The sequence below is a fragment of the Anguilla rostrata genome, chromosome 4, assembly GCF_018555375.3.
Source record: "Anguilla rostrata isolate EN2019 chromosome 4, ASM1855537v3, whole genome shotgun sequence".
In the NCBI taxonomy this organism is placed as follows: Eukaryota; Metazoa; Chordata; class Actinopteri; order Anguilliformes; family Anguillidae; genus Anguilla; species Anguilla rostrata.
Window position 1 is genome coordinate 35,584,697 of NC_057936.1, and position 16,497 is coordinate 35,601,193.

General features: G+C 50.8%; 1 protein-coding gene across 2 annotated transcripts in view; it reads left to right on the forward strand.

The window, feature by feature from the left end:
* mpp7a (MAGUK p55 scaffold protein 7a) overlaps positions 1 to 16,497 on the forward strand; it is a 127,914-nt gene that overhangs the window by 20,060 nt on the left and 91,357 nt on the right. Inside the window, exon 2 of one of the 2 annotated variants that reach the window (XM_064332406.1) lies at positions 10,092 to 10,183. The exons of the other annotated variant lie outside the window; for it this stretch is intronic. The gene's annotated coding sequence lies outside the window, so the exon portion shown is untranslated. The remainder of the gene's footprint in view (positions 1 to 10,091; positions 10,184 to 16,497) is intronic. 2 annotated transcript variants of the gene reach the window in all.

Consider the following 16,497-nt stretch of genomic DNA (forward strand, 5'->3'; position numbering starts at 1 on the left):
TTTTTTTTTTTGCCTGGCCTTCATCACTGTTTTTCATCGGTCCCAGATTGGAAGCTCCATGTTGGCGCTTCCCACCGCTACAGTGTCCTCCTCTTTCCACCTTACATTCCAGAATGCGGATGCCTAATTGACCAGAGGGGGCGCTAGTCACTTAAGTGAGGTGGGAGATACCCTGCTGTAACCCTCCCTGGGTGAGACTCGTAATTGCAGTCACACATTGCTGTAGCCACTGAGCCATTGGCGTGGTTAGGATTCGGTCCTGGGACAGCCTGAGGCATTGCTGCATTGAAAACCAGCTTTCAGTACGCCACCCGGGTGCCACCCCCGATTCCAGCTGTTTTGACATGCGTTTCCTGTTGAGAAAAGCTGCCCCTCCCCCATTTTCCTAAGTCGCATTTCAGAGCGAAACTCCGCCCCCCCCATCACTGCGGAGGCAGGGTGTTGGTCAGCCTCCTCAAGGTCACAGTCACGGAGTCGGAGCGGGAGACCCGCGCACCGCGGCGCGATGCGGAACATTCCGGCAGCCTCTCTCCCACGGGGGGAATGTCGGAGTGAACGCTGGAGGGGGCGGGGCCGTTAGGTAGCGCTGCAGCGTCTGTGACATCTCTGTTCTGCTGCGACGCGCGTGTGAGTGTGGAGGGCGATCTGTTTAATTGGATGGACAGTAAATAAATCGGGTTGTAATATCTACTCCCGAATGCACAGTCAGACACCCATGCATGCACGCGCACACACACACACACGTACTTACACACACACACACACACACACACACACACACACACACACACACACACACACACACACACACACACACACACAGACTGCGGCAGTGTGGACCTGTATTAGGCTGTGCTGTCAGAGTTCTACAGGCTGAGGTGAGATCTGTAATACAGTAGCTGGTGGGGGAGGGGCAGCTGGCTTTAACCTTATGCTGCAGTACACCCTTCAATGTGTTTGTGTGCGTCTGCCATATGGCTATGAGAGCAGAGTTCACTACCTGTAGCTGTTTCTGTGTCTGAGTGTGACAGTGATGTCATACTCGCCTGTCCTTTCACTCCAGCTCCCTCTCTCCTGCTCTTATCTCTCTCTCCTGCCCTTCTCTCTCTCTCTCCTGCCCCCTCTCTCTCTATATCTCCTCTCTTCTCTCCTGCCCTTTCTCTCTCTCTCTCTCTCCTGCCCTTATCTCTCTCTCCTGCTCCTATCTCTCTCTCCTGCCCCCTCTCTCTCTCTCTCTCCTCTCTCTCTCCTGCCCTTTTCTCTCTCTCTCTCCTGCCCTTATCTCTCTCTCCTGCCCTTATCTCTCTCTCCTACCCTTTCTCTCTCCTGCTCTTTCTCTCTCCTGCTCCTCTCTCCCTCTCCTGCCCTTCTCTGTCTCTCTCTTTCCTGCTCCTCTCCCCTCTCTCCTGTTCAGCACCCTCTCCCCTCTCTCTCTCTCCTGCTGTTTCTGAATCGAGCACTGAAGCAGCTCGGAGGGTTAGCTGCTCCCCCCAGTCATGCCACAGTGACAGATGCTCGTCCTGTGGGGCCAAAGTTCAGACTGGTGTAAGTGTCTCGTGCTCATCAAGTGGCCGCAGTGATGATTTGTTGACCTGCGTGTGGCATTTAGAGAACTTAACCCCGTCAGTGCAACAGGGCTCGTCTAGACGGTGTACGTTGAGCTTGAGGGGTTTGACGTGTTCATTCTTTTTCATTAGCATTGAGCGCCAACCGTTTTTTGCGGTGTAGCAAACTAAACATACCAGTGTTGGATCTCTATTTGTTATCAGGAAAATTACAGACTGCTGGTCCCCCTTCTGTATGGTCTGTACCTCGGTGCTATTGAAGAGCAGCCTGCAGTTCCACTAATTAGATTGTGCCTGGATTTTCAGGCTCGTGACGAACGGCGTTCCGCGCTCCGCTGGCTCCGCCCCGCTGGCTCCTCCGCGTCCGTGACGTCCGATTCGCCGATTCGCCGGAGCTCGCCGGACGCTGCTCCAGACCGCTCTCCCGCCCGCCCGTCCTGGCCTCGTTTCCTACGCGCGGCCGCTTCGCTCCGACGGTCGTTCCCGAGCTCCTCCGTATCGCGTGTCAGCAGAGGGGTCGCGTTTCACACACCCCCCCCCCCGATAGCTTTAAGGTGACCCAGAACGCACTGTGGCCCAACAAGTCAAAGGAGGACTCCAGTATTACATGTGCAGCATTTCACATTTGCTCTGTTGATTGAGCACACCCCGCCTTCTAATTTTATAACTGATAAACTGTTTTGAGCTCAGTTTGTCGGCCAATGAGTGAAAGGGATGTTAGGTTATTCTCTGAAAAAGAAAAAGTTAAACATCAATTATACTTCACCCTGTTCTTGGACCGTGCAGTATGTGCTAAAAGCTAAGCGCTATCTGAGCTAATTTGAATTTGAGGTCTCTTGGGTAATATTCTCAGCTGTCTGGGATATGAAACTCAAGGAAAGTGTTTGGTTTCAGGCACTGAACGCCCTGCGCACGGACAGTCCATATGGCGCTTGGTGATAAGTTATTTATATACGTACGTATGCCGCTCTCTCTACCTGGTTTATTGTGCTGAACAGCCGTAGGCCCTGATTGGTCCACACGTGCCGGTGTAGGTCGCACGTGCTCAGTGCGCTGCGGCGTTCACGCTACCCGCAGAGGTGTCGGAGGGGCGCCCCGGCACGGCTTCGGTCTGGCGACCCTTTCGTTCCCACAGCCGTGAGGCGGGAGGGGGGATACCGTACCTGTCCCAGCTGACCTATGGAGAGTCCCTCTGTGTTCTGGCAGGTTAGCCTGGGCCCCTGGGATTCGGGGTGTGTGCTGCAGAATCGGGGGGGATGCCACTGACTGAATCCCCATCTCTCTCTCGCTGTCTGAATTCCCAGTGTCTGGATCTCACTTCCTCTCTCTCCCTCCCTCTCATGCTCTCTCTCACGCATGTAGACACACATGCTTTTGTCAGGGTCCTTGTAGGGATTTTTTTTTTAGGGATGGCTGCTGTCTCCCTTTGACCTGTTAGAGCTGTGTGAGGTTTATAGGAAGCTTCGGATTTCCATGGTTTCAGCGGGGCAGTGACTGCGACCCGATCGTGAGATCACACTATACTCTCTGCCCAGTTCCCGCTGCACAATAGAACCGGGGTTTATGGAGCGAGCGCAAGAGTGAGCGAGCAAGTATGGGAGAGAGTGAGTGCTTCTATAATAAATTATTTGGTTCTAAGGATGCAGATTGTGTGTGTGTGTGTGTGTGTGTGTGTGTGTGTGCACGTGTGTGGTATATCAGTAGAGATATGAGCTCAGTGCATTTTCTGTACATGCCTGGCTTGTCTCATAAGTCTGCTCCACACAGGCAGTGTGTTTGCTTCTTTTTGGCATTGATAAAATGCTACGCCAGGCAATAAATGACTGCAGTTGGTATCTGGACCCAAACAATGTGCCTTTATGTGCTGAGCCTGCTGGGAGAATACAGCACAGCAGCGCCCCTGTGCTCCTCTACAGCCATTCACAACGTCTCCCTGAGCTCGACGTGCAATTTGTCAGCTCCCCCGTCTGGCTTTTCCAGAGCCTTTTCCGAACCTTTAACCCCGTACCAGTCTGCTCTGTTCCCCGTCCTCGAGTGCTGTGCTCACCGAGCCTCGGAATGCACCGGGCTGTAGGGGTGCCCCCCGCCCCCGGCCCCACCCAGCCTCCACGAACCCACGGCAGACGAACGGCTCGTCTACGTCCTCAGCTCACTTCACTGGCTAGCTATTTCAGGTCAGGTCAAGTTTTAAAAGCTTGGTGCTAGCCTAACGTGCAGCGAGTGGAACAGCTGCACCACACCAACAGTCAATCTTCAAATTTCAAACAACCAGCCCGACTTTACAACCGGGCTCTCCTCCCTGCGTCGTTTAGTTTGCCCAAATGCAGTGCTGGATGGCAGAATTGTTGGCCATCTTCCAACAGAGACTGCACCTCTCTAATGGAATCTTTCGGGTTGCCATGGTACTTTTATATCTTGCTGTGGACAGTATCTGCATGCATCCAGGGTTTATGTTTAGCTTTTTTTCTTGCTCTGTTACCTTGCGTTAGCGCTTTAATGATGTTGCGTTTACACTTGCTGGCCTGGTAATGTTGTTAGCCAGGCCTGTCGCTGTTGCTCATTGGTTAGCCCAAGTCAATTCAACACGCTTTTGGACCGCATCAGCACATTTTAATGAGATTTGGCATGCTTAATAGGTTTTACAAGATACCCCTGGAACAGAAATTACATTTGTCTCTGATCATTATATATCAAGGGAGATGTTTGCCCAAACGAAAGTTAATTAGCACGACTTCATGACTTTGACTTGCCGTATCTACAGTGCATTACTAAAGGTAATAGAGAAAGCTTGGTTACAATGTCATCATTACCTCTAGAAAATTTGGTCTTGGGATTCTGAGTTGTTGTTGAGATCATTACTTATCTGGAATGGTATGAATGAATGAATGCTCCTATTTTCTCCCTCACAGTAGGTCATTTAGATAAGAGCATCTGCCGAATGAGTGTAATGTAATCATGTAATGGAAGCGCTGACGTGCAGAGGGATGACTTCGGCCAGCGCTAACGCTAACGCTAACCGAGGACCTCTCAGGCCGTTTGAGATCCCGCCGCACCCTAATGGCGCTATCGAAGCCCACCCTTCGTCACGTCACACATCTCCCTGCCCCTCTGCATTCCCTCTCACGTTTCGTGTGCCTGCACGTTCTCAAAACGAAGTATTGCGCCTCTGTGACGGGTCAATTCAGAGGACCCAGGTGAGAAAGGCAAGCCTCTGGCCATGGCTCATGGTCTTAACGGGCCTTGAGGCCGAAGGCTGCGCTGGCATTGGCCTTAAAGGGGTGAAGAGATGCAGACAGAGCGAGAAAATGAACTTGGGGACCACGCCGCGTCTCCCGTGGATACGGAATCCGTTGTTATTGTTTGTTTTTTCGACGCTAAGCGGCTTAGCCGCCGGATTTAGGCAGATTCCACAAATGCGTCCGACTCGGGATTCGAGGCCGGGAGCGTCGCGCAGTCCTGCTCTCATGAGGAAAGCCGGCTTTTTTTTCCTCCTTCAAACCGGAGTGAAAACTTTCCCAGCTAAGAGCGAAACCTTGGCCTGTCCTCACTGTGAGCTTCTGGGCACGGAGTCCTTCAGGTGAGGCGGGAGTCTGGAGTCTGGCGCTGGGTAATGTGCCCTGCACTCTAATGCACTCTGGAGATGACTCCCCGGAGGCTATTTTCATCGCATGATCGCGGCTGTAGATCAGGTTATGCGGAGGCCCCGCCCCCCTGTCGGTGGGGGGGCTCAGCTGTTGCCCTTCATTATGAGAGAGACGGCAGGTATGGGGTGAAGCTGCCTCAGGTTAAACAGCCAGGTTTTCCTGCGCCTTCTTTCAACAGCCGTGTTTGTGTTTGTGCCGCTTGTTTGTGCTGTATGTGCGTGCTGTGTGTGCTGCATGTGTGCTGTGTGTGTGTGCTGCATGTGTGCTGTGTGTGTGTGCTGTGTGAATGCATGTGTTCGTGTATGAGTGCTGTGTGTGCTGCATGTGTGCTGTGTGTGCGTGCTGTGTGTGCTGCATGTGTGCTGTGTGAGTGCACGTGTGCGTGTATGACTGCATGTGTGCTGTGTGAGTGCGTGTGTGCGTGTATGACTGCATGTGTGCTGTGTGTGTGTGTGTGTGTACTGGGCAGATGGAAAGTGGGTCCCATGGCCCATGGAGGCGGAGACAGTGGGCCCTGCAGTGTTGAATGAGTGACAGGATGTGGGCGGTGCTGCTGATTGGGTGGTTCCGCACCACAGACCCTCATGAAAGACACAGCGCCTGACCGGTGTGGCCCGTACGCCACCCTGCTGCATCACTGTGATCCAGGCTTTAATGATGCAGAGACTGGAGACCTCTGGTGTCACAGCACTCTACTGCTGCGCTGTTTGGGTCTGCAGGCACACACACGCACACACGTGTGCAGACACACAATACACACCAAATGTACCGCACACACGCAGACATACTCACATACACACCAAACGTACCATACACACCCTATACACACACACACACACACCACACACACAATCACCCTACACACACACACACACACACCAAACGCACCACAAGCACCCCACACACACACACACACACACTGGACACACCCCACCTGCACATGCATACATGCGTGTCCAAAACACACTTCAAACATGCGTGCCCAAAACAACACAAACAGGCGTTCTGCAGTGAAGGCCAGTAACCTCAAGTTGACTGTATGGAGGTACAGGGAGCTTGGTGCATTATTTGATATCCTCTTTATCACACTCACAAATATAAAGCAAAGGAAACAAACCGCTTGGTCACAGTTGTCGCTACACTCAACTAGCCAGTTCCACTGTGAGAGGAAGAAAAAACTTCCTGGTGAGAGAGTGGATTTGACCACCAACTGGCAACCCCCTCCTGTCCTCACCTGAGACGCTGTCCTCCATTCTCCTCAGGGAGCCCTGCGTCATCACATCCGGGGGCAGCTGAAATTATTACTCACTTTTTACCAAATTTGAAATTTTCTCGCTCGCTTTCTCACGTTTTTAAGAGGAAAAAACTCAGAGATGCACAAAACCACCCATTTGCACTAGTTTTTGCAGAATGATGTGCCGAAACCAAAAAAAAGAGCTAGCTATCATGTTTTGCGGTGGACAGCTAACATTTTAACGGGTTCAGAGTTGATGACTGACGGCTCACGTTAGCTCCGCCCCCTATGGGATCACTAAGCTTTGCTGTTCCATCAGTCGCCGGTTTACACGGCGCTGCGTTCGCGGGCATGGCGCGTGCGTTGGAGCCTGCGGGAGCCTGGCCTCTGCACGCAGACCCGACCGGCCTCTCTGGCCGTGGCACAATGGCTCCCCTTTCATCGCGGTTATGTCTTTATCACTTCCTGGATCGCGGTGCTTCTCGCGATCCGGCAGGAAGCGGCCCAGCCGAAACGGCCGCCGCCACGTCGGGCCGCTTGAATGCTGACTTTTATTTGGCCGCTGGCGGACCACCGAATTGGGACGGCACGGTGCGACTCGCGCAAAAAAGGAAAGAAAAAAAAAAAGGTCAAGAAACTGAACCAGGGGTTTGTAAGCGCTGAAGTTGCAAGATCAGTTACAGATCAGAAGCACCTGCTTCACTGACCGCTTCTTACCGATTTGTTTGTTTGTGTCAAATCCGACGTAGTCCGCACTGGGATTGCATCGAGCAGCAGGACTATTTCTCCATCTTAACTATGGATAAAAATGTGCTGTGGTCCTCTTCAGCCTTTAGTACAGGGATTGTGTATGGCTGTGCCTGTGTGATCCTTTCAGCAGTATATGAGATGGTGAGCTGAAAATGTAGTATAATGCTTAATAAATTTGTATTGGAATTTCAAGGTTGTTGAGTTTAATTCCCAGATGAGGCGCCGTCATTGGACCCTTAAGTAAGGTCATTAACCTGAATTGCTTCTTTAAAAAACGTATATACCTTATATATAACCTAATAAAATGTATAAATTAACGGTTGTCCTGGTAAGTTGATTGAGATAAGCGTGCCAAATGTCTAAATATAAAAAGTAATGATGTGGGTATAGCAGTGTGCGATTTGCAGAACTTGAATCGAGAGTGCAAGAGTGCGTGAGTTGGGGGTAGAGCAGTTATATTTGGGAAACTGGGAGTGTGTGATTTGGGTGTAGATGAGTTTGATTTGGGAGTACAGAAGTATGATTTTGGGGTTGAGGAGTGAGTGATTCGGAGGAAGAGCATCTTGATTTTTGGGGTGCAGGAGTGTGTGATTTTGGGGGTGCACGAGTATGTAGTTGGAAGGTATAGCAGTGAGTACAGCACGTCAGCCCTGCTAAAGCTGGTGCCAGTCAGTGGCTCCAGAACTGCAGCTTTAGCTTCCAGCGCTAACGCTCTGAAGGTCAGGCACAGCAGGGCTGCTGTGAAAGCCGTCCTTCACACGGGGCCATAAATGATTCATCTCTTAATGCTTCACAGGACTTCTGCGCTCGTCCTCTCCGTCTGCAGGCCCGTGCCCTGTGCATTATGGGCTTCCAAACGAGCCCGAGCCCGGCAGCTCGCGCTGGTGGGAAGCCTTTCCGTGCGAGTCGCGTTGTAAATGATTTACCTGGCATGGGTACAGTGCAAACTCTGGCTCTGAAGGTGTCCAGGATATGGGCGTCGCGTGTTTCTGCTGAATGAATAATGCAGTCTAGTACAGCGCATGGGAACGCATCCCGCTAAGAATGCACGCTGTAGTTTGTGCGTGCTTAGTTGCCCGGAAAGTGGGTTACCCGGCAACCAGACATGGAGAATGACATTCGGCAAGTGTGTGTGTGTGTGCATGTACACATTACATTACATTACAGGCGTTTAGCAGACGCTCTTATCCAGAGCGACTTGCACAACTTTTACATTGTGTTCATTTATACACCTGCATATGTACTGAAGAAATGCAGGTTGAGTACCTTGCTCAAGGGTACAACGGCAGTGCCCTACCCAGGAATTGAACCTATGACCTTTCGGTTACAAGTTCCTTACCCACTGCGCTACACACACACGCCCACACTTCCTGAGACTTTTGGGAGACTCAAGAGAGAAGCATAATATAGCCATACTGACGTTTGATTGACTCTGAGTGTACCATGAATGAAAGGCACTCACTCACGCGCACTCACTCTCTCTCACACACACACACACACACACACACATACATACATACACAGGCGCACACACGCGCACACGCACACACACACACACACACACACACATTCGCACACACGCACGCCCTGGATGCGCTGGGAAAGGCTTTGGCGCTAATGCGGCACAGAAGCAGAGTCACAGTGGGTGTTCAGTGTTAATCCGGAATGCTTTCTACTTAATGAGGTATTTTAATAAGGCAGAGTGACTCTTTGTTTTTTTTTTTTTTTTTACTTTACTGTACCCGCTGTTTCCCAGCCTAAGTCGCCAGCGCATTAACAGAGCTGAAAAAGGTTCCCGCTCCGCAGGGACCCAGGACAGGGAGACCAGAAAGGGGCGGTGGAATTTAACGGTGCGGTAAAGAACGGGGGCGCTTTCTGGGGCAGGACACAAAGCCCCGAGTGTTTGGGGACTGGGGGGTGGGGGGGGTGGGGGAAATATACGACTTTCTGGAAGCTCCGCGACAAGGGAGTCGCGCCTCTCTGTCCTCTCGGCCCGTTTCGCTTTGAATAACAAAGCGCCCTGGCGAGAGACGGCCCCCTCGCCGCGGCCCGTCCTCGGAGGGGCGGAGCCTGCTCTCAGACGAGGTCAGCGCCTCGCCGGGGCCAGGCCCGCTGGAGAGGTAGACGGCGAGGGACGCGCCACCGTCGAAGCCGGCGGTGCTGAGCGCTGTGATCCCCGGTTTCTGCTTTTGAATACTCCTCCGACACGCGGCCTAGGAGCCGCTCTGTCAACACAGGTGTCACTGAAACGAGCAGGTGCTTGCCCGCTTGTGCTTCATTAAATGCGTTTCGTCCCCCTTTTTTTGGGCATCCCGCATTGTGCCGCGTGTGTGTGTAGAATGCAGTCGGCTCCATCTAGTGTTATACTTTGGTCGCTGCGATCAAGGCAGTGGCACCTTTTTCAAATTATTGCGCCTCCGTAGTGAGGAGGGCTTTTGATGGTTACATCTCAGCGGTGTAGCTGGTGGGGTAGCTTTGACAGATCCAGACTCTGGAGCTGATGGTCCTGGGGTTGAGTCTAAAGTCAGACATGGCTGTTGTCACCTTGAGAATTATACATTTGAAGAGTTAGCCTAAATCAGATAAATGGACTAACTAAAACACCTTCAGTTGCCCCTGAATTAGGACATCTTCTAAGCAAATTGTTTATTTTAATAATTATAATTAATGGTTATATCACAAATGTTGATTATTGAGTAAATATTACGAAATTACTACACAGAGAAAATGTAAATTTTTTTCTCCTGGGTTGAACAAATATACTTGCAGGTGCAGATAAATCATCCGCACGATTTGCGCCTTTGTTGGAAGCACTGAGTGTTGGACGCCATGTAGTGTTCAAGAGTGCGTTAAGGTACAGGGCTCTTGTGTGACTCGTGCGTCTCTTCTGGTGTTCAGGTCGTGGGTGTGAGGTGTGAGGCGTGAGGCGAGGGTACGAGGGTGATGCTCCAGAGGCTTGCAGACGGGGCCAGAGTTTCAGGACCGAACAGGTGAGTGAGTCCCTCACGTAGTCTCTCTGCATTGCACAGATAGCCATCTGCTTATGTGTGCAGTCTGGTATCAATCAGAAATAAGCAGGCAATAACTTTTCCTTCTGTAATGAATTCACTGTACGTTATTTCAGCGCTGGTAACTATGTAATTTCTTTCTTTAAAAAAAGAGGAGTGCCAAAAGAGGCCACGCAATAAACTCGGACAGTTGGGTTTGATTGATTCTGAACTTTAATATACGTACTTTCTTACTTTAATGCAGTTTTTTTCTGATGTTTTTTATGCTTTCTTATCCGAGTGACGCATTAAAAAAATATTAGCTACGCGTATTTAAGCGCCGTATCTTTAAGCGACGGTGTTTGTCAAACACAACGGCAAAGTGTGAAAGTGAGCGGGCTAACAGCGCAGCTGTAATGTTTGGCACTGGAGCCCATTGGAATCGTTGTGAACGGAAGCTTGGTTTCCCCGCGTTGCCAGCCTTGCTGCAAGTCAGAAATGGCTGACACCTGTTCATCCACAAATTCCACCTGTTTTCCAGCAAGCAGGCGGTTTGCTTTTTTCCCCTCTTCCAGTTTAGCTGCACCCGCCTCTCTCTGGCGGCAACTTTGAGCGCGCCAGGACCTAGGAGGAGTTTGCTACGATGAGTCACGCCATGCTGCTTAGATGAATGAGGCGAACAGCGGGCCGCGGGTTTGATTGTGTGCTCTGCACACACGGCGCGAGTGGAGACTGAAGTGCTGCGCGAGACTGAACGTAGCAGCTAGGGGCTGCAGGGGAGCTTCTGAAGAATGCCCTCCTGGCCTGTCCTTCCACACTGGATAAACCCGTTTTACGCATTGTAGTGAAACTGGCAATAAAACCCATCACCAGATAGCTATTCCATTTTTGGACATAAATCACCGCACACGAGTGAAGCCACAGATTAAAAAGTCATCCTCCGACAAGAAGCAACTTCGCAATCGCCTCCATTTCAATGGGAGCCGACTTTTCGATGCGAGGCAAGTGTGCGGAGCTACGGGAAGACAGGGAACGTGGTGCGATAACCAATTGGATTAAAGATCCAACGGATACACTCTCCGATTTGAAATAATTTCCCCCATTCCACATAGTCCTGTTAAGGACTCGTTAATTATTGCTGTGTGGGAATTTCCTAAATATGCGATCTATGTACATTTTAAGAGCACTTTTGAAAATGGAAACACACCCACAAGCAGCCGATTGTAGGAGGCGAGAGCGATGGCTGGTGATTTCGCCGGTGGATGTGGCTTTACTCTAAATCACTGCGAGTATGTTGCGATCGAGACGCTACGAAAGGCACTGTTCAGAGAGGTGGATTAGTGGTGTGACGTGCCTGTTTCTGGTTTTTGCAGAAATGTTGAGAGTGGTGGAATTGAGTTAGCTTCGCCTCCTAGTGGTCACTCTGCACTATGACGCTCCCTGCCCTAAGCTTTCGAGGTTGCCTGGCAAGCGGCTGCAGCGGCCATGCCAGTATTTTAAAAAAAGATAAATATAATAACGTTCAACCGGTTCTCAGACTCGTATCAGAAGACGAATCTTCATAGCCACGGCGTGCATTATTAATGTGTTTGTTCATTGTTCCTTCTTTTTACTTTTTTCATTGCTGTCTAAACTCATTGTGCTTGGTAAAGAGTGCAAAAAGAGGCCACACAGAAAGGACAAACCGCACTGTTGTTAGATTGAATCTGAACTTCAGTCATGCTGGTTGGTGGTGTAGGATCAGTCCCCCTTCTGTGAATGTTGATGCTTTGCTGTTTCTGCAGCGTTTGCAGCAACTTTAAATGGACGGTAACTTGATGCTTCCAAGGCAATCCAGCAGAATAGTTCCCTTGAGTACTGATCCAGAAACTGTAAAATCGGCCATTTTGAGCAAACAGTTTGGGCTGGAGTGGTAAAATATCTTTTTTTTTACCGTATCTTTCTTTGCACCAAACGATGTGCAACGGTTTTTTAATCCTTTCTTTTTATAAACCCATTTTTTTAAATCCCTGTTTGAAACTGAAAATTGCTCCTCTAGTCACCAACTGCACCTTTGCAAGCACTGCAGTTAAAGCTGCTCCATTGCACTGGTTTGGAAGCCAGTGACCATTTTGCACTCTTCAGGCCAGAGCACTGCAGTGGAGAGCTAGTGTACAGTAACCTGTGGACACAGAGAAAGCTCAAATCTGCTAGCACTACAGCAACCTGTGGACACAGAGAAAGCTCAGACCTTCTAGCACTATAGTAACCTGTGGACACAGATAAGGCTCAGTGCAAAGTTGTCCACAATGGACCTGCCCCTGTACTAGTGGCAAGCACCTTTGCTGACTGAATCACAAGCAGGCTAATAATGCATTTAGTTTGAGCTGAACAGTGGTCTTTAAAATACCCTGGCTGCTGCAGTGCAGTGATGGCAAAATGGAAAACTTGCCATCATCTCATTCCTAAATGATGAATATGGCAAATATAGTCAATAACGACCTATTTAAGGGATCATTTATATGATATGCTTTGCTCTCACCATTTCTGTAATTCAATTGATAAAAATGGATTTGATTATGAGGAATGTCCATTTAACCAAATTTCAGAACTGTTTAAATGTATGTGTAATATGTGTAATTTATTTAATGGAAATTAGCTTCAGGGCTTTTAAAATGACCTCTGCTATGCTGCAGTGCTGGAAAGGTTTCTGCTTATTTTAAATAGCGCTTTAATTTACATTTTAACAAGTGTCACCAGTTACTCCAGGCTCCCCAGCCCCTGCCTGTTACAGATCTGCTACAGTCATGTCCAGATCATTTATTCAGCAAGCCAGTCCTATAGTCCTGACATTTAAATATGGAGGCTACCTACAGTAGCAAACAAATCCAGCTGCCGTGTGTGGATTCGTTTAGGCCCTTCGTTTAGAGTGCAGAACAAGGAAAGCTTTTATTCAATATTGTATTCTTCTCAAATGCCAAAGACATCCTTGCCTCTGTCTAAATTGCTTTAGCAACCTAATGTTTTTCCACTTCAAATCTACCATGCATGAGCAGGTGCTTGATCTTTTTGTCAATTAACACTGCGTGAATTCATGATGGATTATAGTTATGCCAGTAATGAGTGAAACTGTTTACAAGAAATCTTGTAAAATCATACTTGCCATTGTTAGTTATTGCTGACTGTCCTTATTGTTTTTTTTTAATGTACATACGCTAGGGAAATTATCAGCTAAGACTGTCTGCTATCGTGAGTATGTTCTGTGGAGTGCTAGTGCCACCTGGTGGACAAAAGAGAGATTGGCAGTGTCAATGCAGAGCTCCGTTTGGACCTTCTGTCTCTCTCTTTCCATTTCATTTGTCCTTCCTTTCTTTCTATTTTTTTCTTTTCATTTTCTCACTCATACTCTCTTTTCCTTTCTTTTTTTTCTCGCTTCTCCTTCCCCTCTCCTCCAGTAGTCTCATCACAGCACAAATATTTGGGCTGGAAGAGCACATTTTCTGTCACCCTTCCAACTTCATTGCAACACGGGGTGTACATGTGAAAACAAAGCAGTGCGGTCTCTGAACCGCGCGCTCGAGCGACGCAGCAGGCCTGCAATAACAGAGCGTCCGTGCCGCGGGTTTCGGCCGAGGCCCAGGACCGCCAGACGCGGAGATCACTCCTGCAGAGACGGGGCTCAACGGGAGAATTTAAATAACAAATAACGCATTTTAAAAACTTTTAAAAAATGAGCGCTGGCTGCGAGTCGGAGGGGGAATAGAAAGCTCTGGAAGGAGAAGGTTTTTAAAAACGCTCTCCACAGGCATGCTACTCCCCGAACAAGTGGTGCTGCAAATCACCCTGACTGCCTGGATTTGTGCCTCTTCTCTGAGGGGCCAGCAGGGGGTGCTGTGAGAGGTTTAGGTTTCAGAATCTACGCTCACCACTCACCTAATGAGGGATACATACTGACCAGGCTCCCTGACTGAAGTTTGCCTTGGCTTGGAGCTGCAGCAGTTGTAATGTGTAATGCATATGGCTGACTTGCACTGCCTAAGAAATTACTGGGTCTGGTCCGTGGGCTTGGTCCATAAGGGCTGGCTTAATTTATACACTGTGAAGGTGGGAATGACTAATCTACATGACCAGCCAAACTGGGGACAGTGCCTTGGTGACAGCAGGGATGAGACACCATTGTGTAAAATTAAGTATAGCTTTTAAAAAAAAAAAAAACCCAGGAAATGGTCCAGATACACATACACATACACACACAACACATGCACACGCACGCCAAAACACATGCACAACACAGACACACGCATAATACACACACACACACACACACACACAACACACGCACACGCACGCCAAAACGCATGCAGAACACAGACGCACGCACACACACACACCTAATACACACACACACAACACACACACGCACACGCACAACACACAGACACACGCACACCCAACGAGTTCTCCACCCTCCCGCCGGTCACCTTCACCTGACCCTGTGTGGGCAGGCCGGCGCGGAGGCCGATCCGCTGGCGGCGGGCCGAGGTCCCCTCTCCGGTTACGGTTACCGGGTCACCGCGGCGGGCAGGGGACGGGCCCGGAGGCCTGCTGGGGAATCGCTCGGGCCGGGAGAACGCCGGCTGCGCCTCTCACGCTCGGCGCTCCGATCCCGCGCCGCTCTCCCCACCCCCTCGTTTCCCGCTAGACGCCGCGCGCCGTCTGAACCCCGCGCTGCGGTGCTCGGGAGAGCCGCTCTGCGCCCCCCCCCCCCCAGCCCTGCGTTGGGAGGCCGCGGATTTATGTGGCTCAGGAGCGCTTCTTTTAAGAGATCCGAGGGGCAGCGGGGAGATCGTTTCGGTTTCGGGTGAGCGGCCTGCTCGCTCTTTTTTTCTTTTTTTTGTCTGCGGCTGCTCCTTCGGAGGTGACCAGCTGGGATTCGGGAAGTTCCGCCCACACAGGAGCCAGGGCCAGGCTGTTTTCAAAACGGAAAAAAATAACCTTTCAATAACGTCCCCCTGTCCACCCCCACCACCCCCCCCAACGGCTCCCCACTGGCTGTTTTGTCTTCTAATGATTTAATTACTTAAATTACATGCCGATTAAGACAAAACCGCTTCAGTGTCCGTCTCCTAACGTGTGAGCCCTTCACTCTGAGTCTGTTTGGCTCACTTTGGTTTGAGAGAAATATGTCTGGTGCTGCAGTTTGCCTGTTCGGTCACTAGATGGCAGCAGCGCTGCGGGAGGCTGACGGGTGACCGGCCCGGTGGAAACTCGAGCATTTTTCACATTCATACCTTTCATTGCGATCAAGGTTTTTTTCTTTTTTTTTTCCCCTCTTCTTTCCACATTGCAGATGTCTCCAGGTCTGCGCTAGCTGCACAGGGGCAGGTGGGGCTGGGGTACTGCAGCCCGCGTCCCCTTCTCTGCGCTTCTTTGAGTCCGCTCACGGGCCTTCAGGGTGCCGTAAACGTTTGAGCCGCGCTCCGCGCTGCGGCTCTGTTTCCCGGCCCTCGGCGTGGCCCCCGAGCGGAAAGATGGATCGAAGTTCAATTTCGGGAATATTCGGTAATCCCCCCCCCCCCCCCTTCAGGTCCGCGGCGGCAGCTGGTATTCGTGCGCGTCGGGGCGAATCGATCCCAGGGCTCCTTCTGTCATAGCGATCACGCTCTTATGGCAAAAACGTCCCCGTCCTCCAGCTCCTCCCCGTCCTCCGGCTCCTCCCCGTCCACCGGCTCCTCCCAGGCCTCCGGCTCCCCGCGCGGACGGCGGGTGCGGTTTCGGTGCGGCCGCGTGCTCTCGACGGCGCGCCCGTATGTAATAACCCCTCCGGTCCGCGCCGTGTAACCCTGTACCCCTGCCCTTTCCTCGAGGTTGCAGTGAGTGTGGCAGCGGCCCGCTGGCTTAGCCTCTGGTGAGGCCGAGCGGGGCGACGCTCCCCTGAACTGTAACTCCCCCTCCCCCTCCCCCCCTTTTTGTTTGAGGCGGCTACTGGGGTCGCGCTCCATTGTGTGGGACACTTCCGGCCATTTCCCCCTAGCCTTGGGGGCCTAGCGAGGGCCCCGATGCTTCTCCTGGGGTGCGCGGGGCCACCTTGGCTCAGGCCCCACATGCGCTCCAGGGTGTGTGTGTGTACGCGTACGGCTGAAATACAGCACGAGGCCTGGAGCGCCCGCTGTCTGCGCTGCTTGTGTCGGAAAGGTGTTGCTTTCTCTTTCTCAAATTCAAATTCAGAATGCTTTATTGGCATGACATATTTTGAAGTACGTTTTGCCAATGCGTAATTGTCAATCATAATAATAACAATAAAATTAATAACAATTAATATAAAGATTCAAATATAA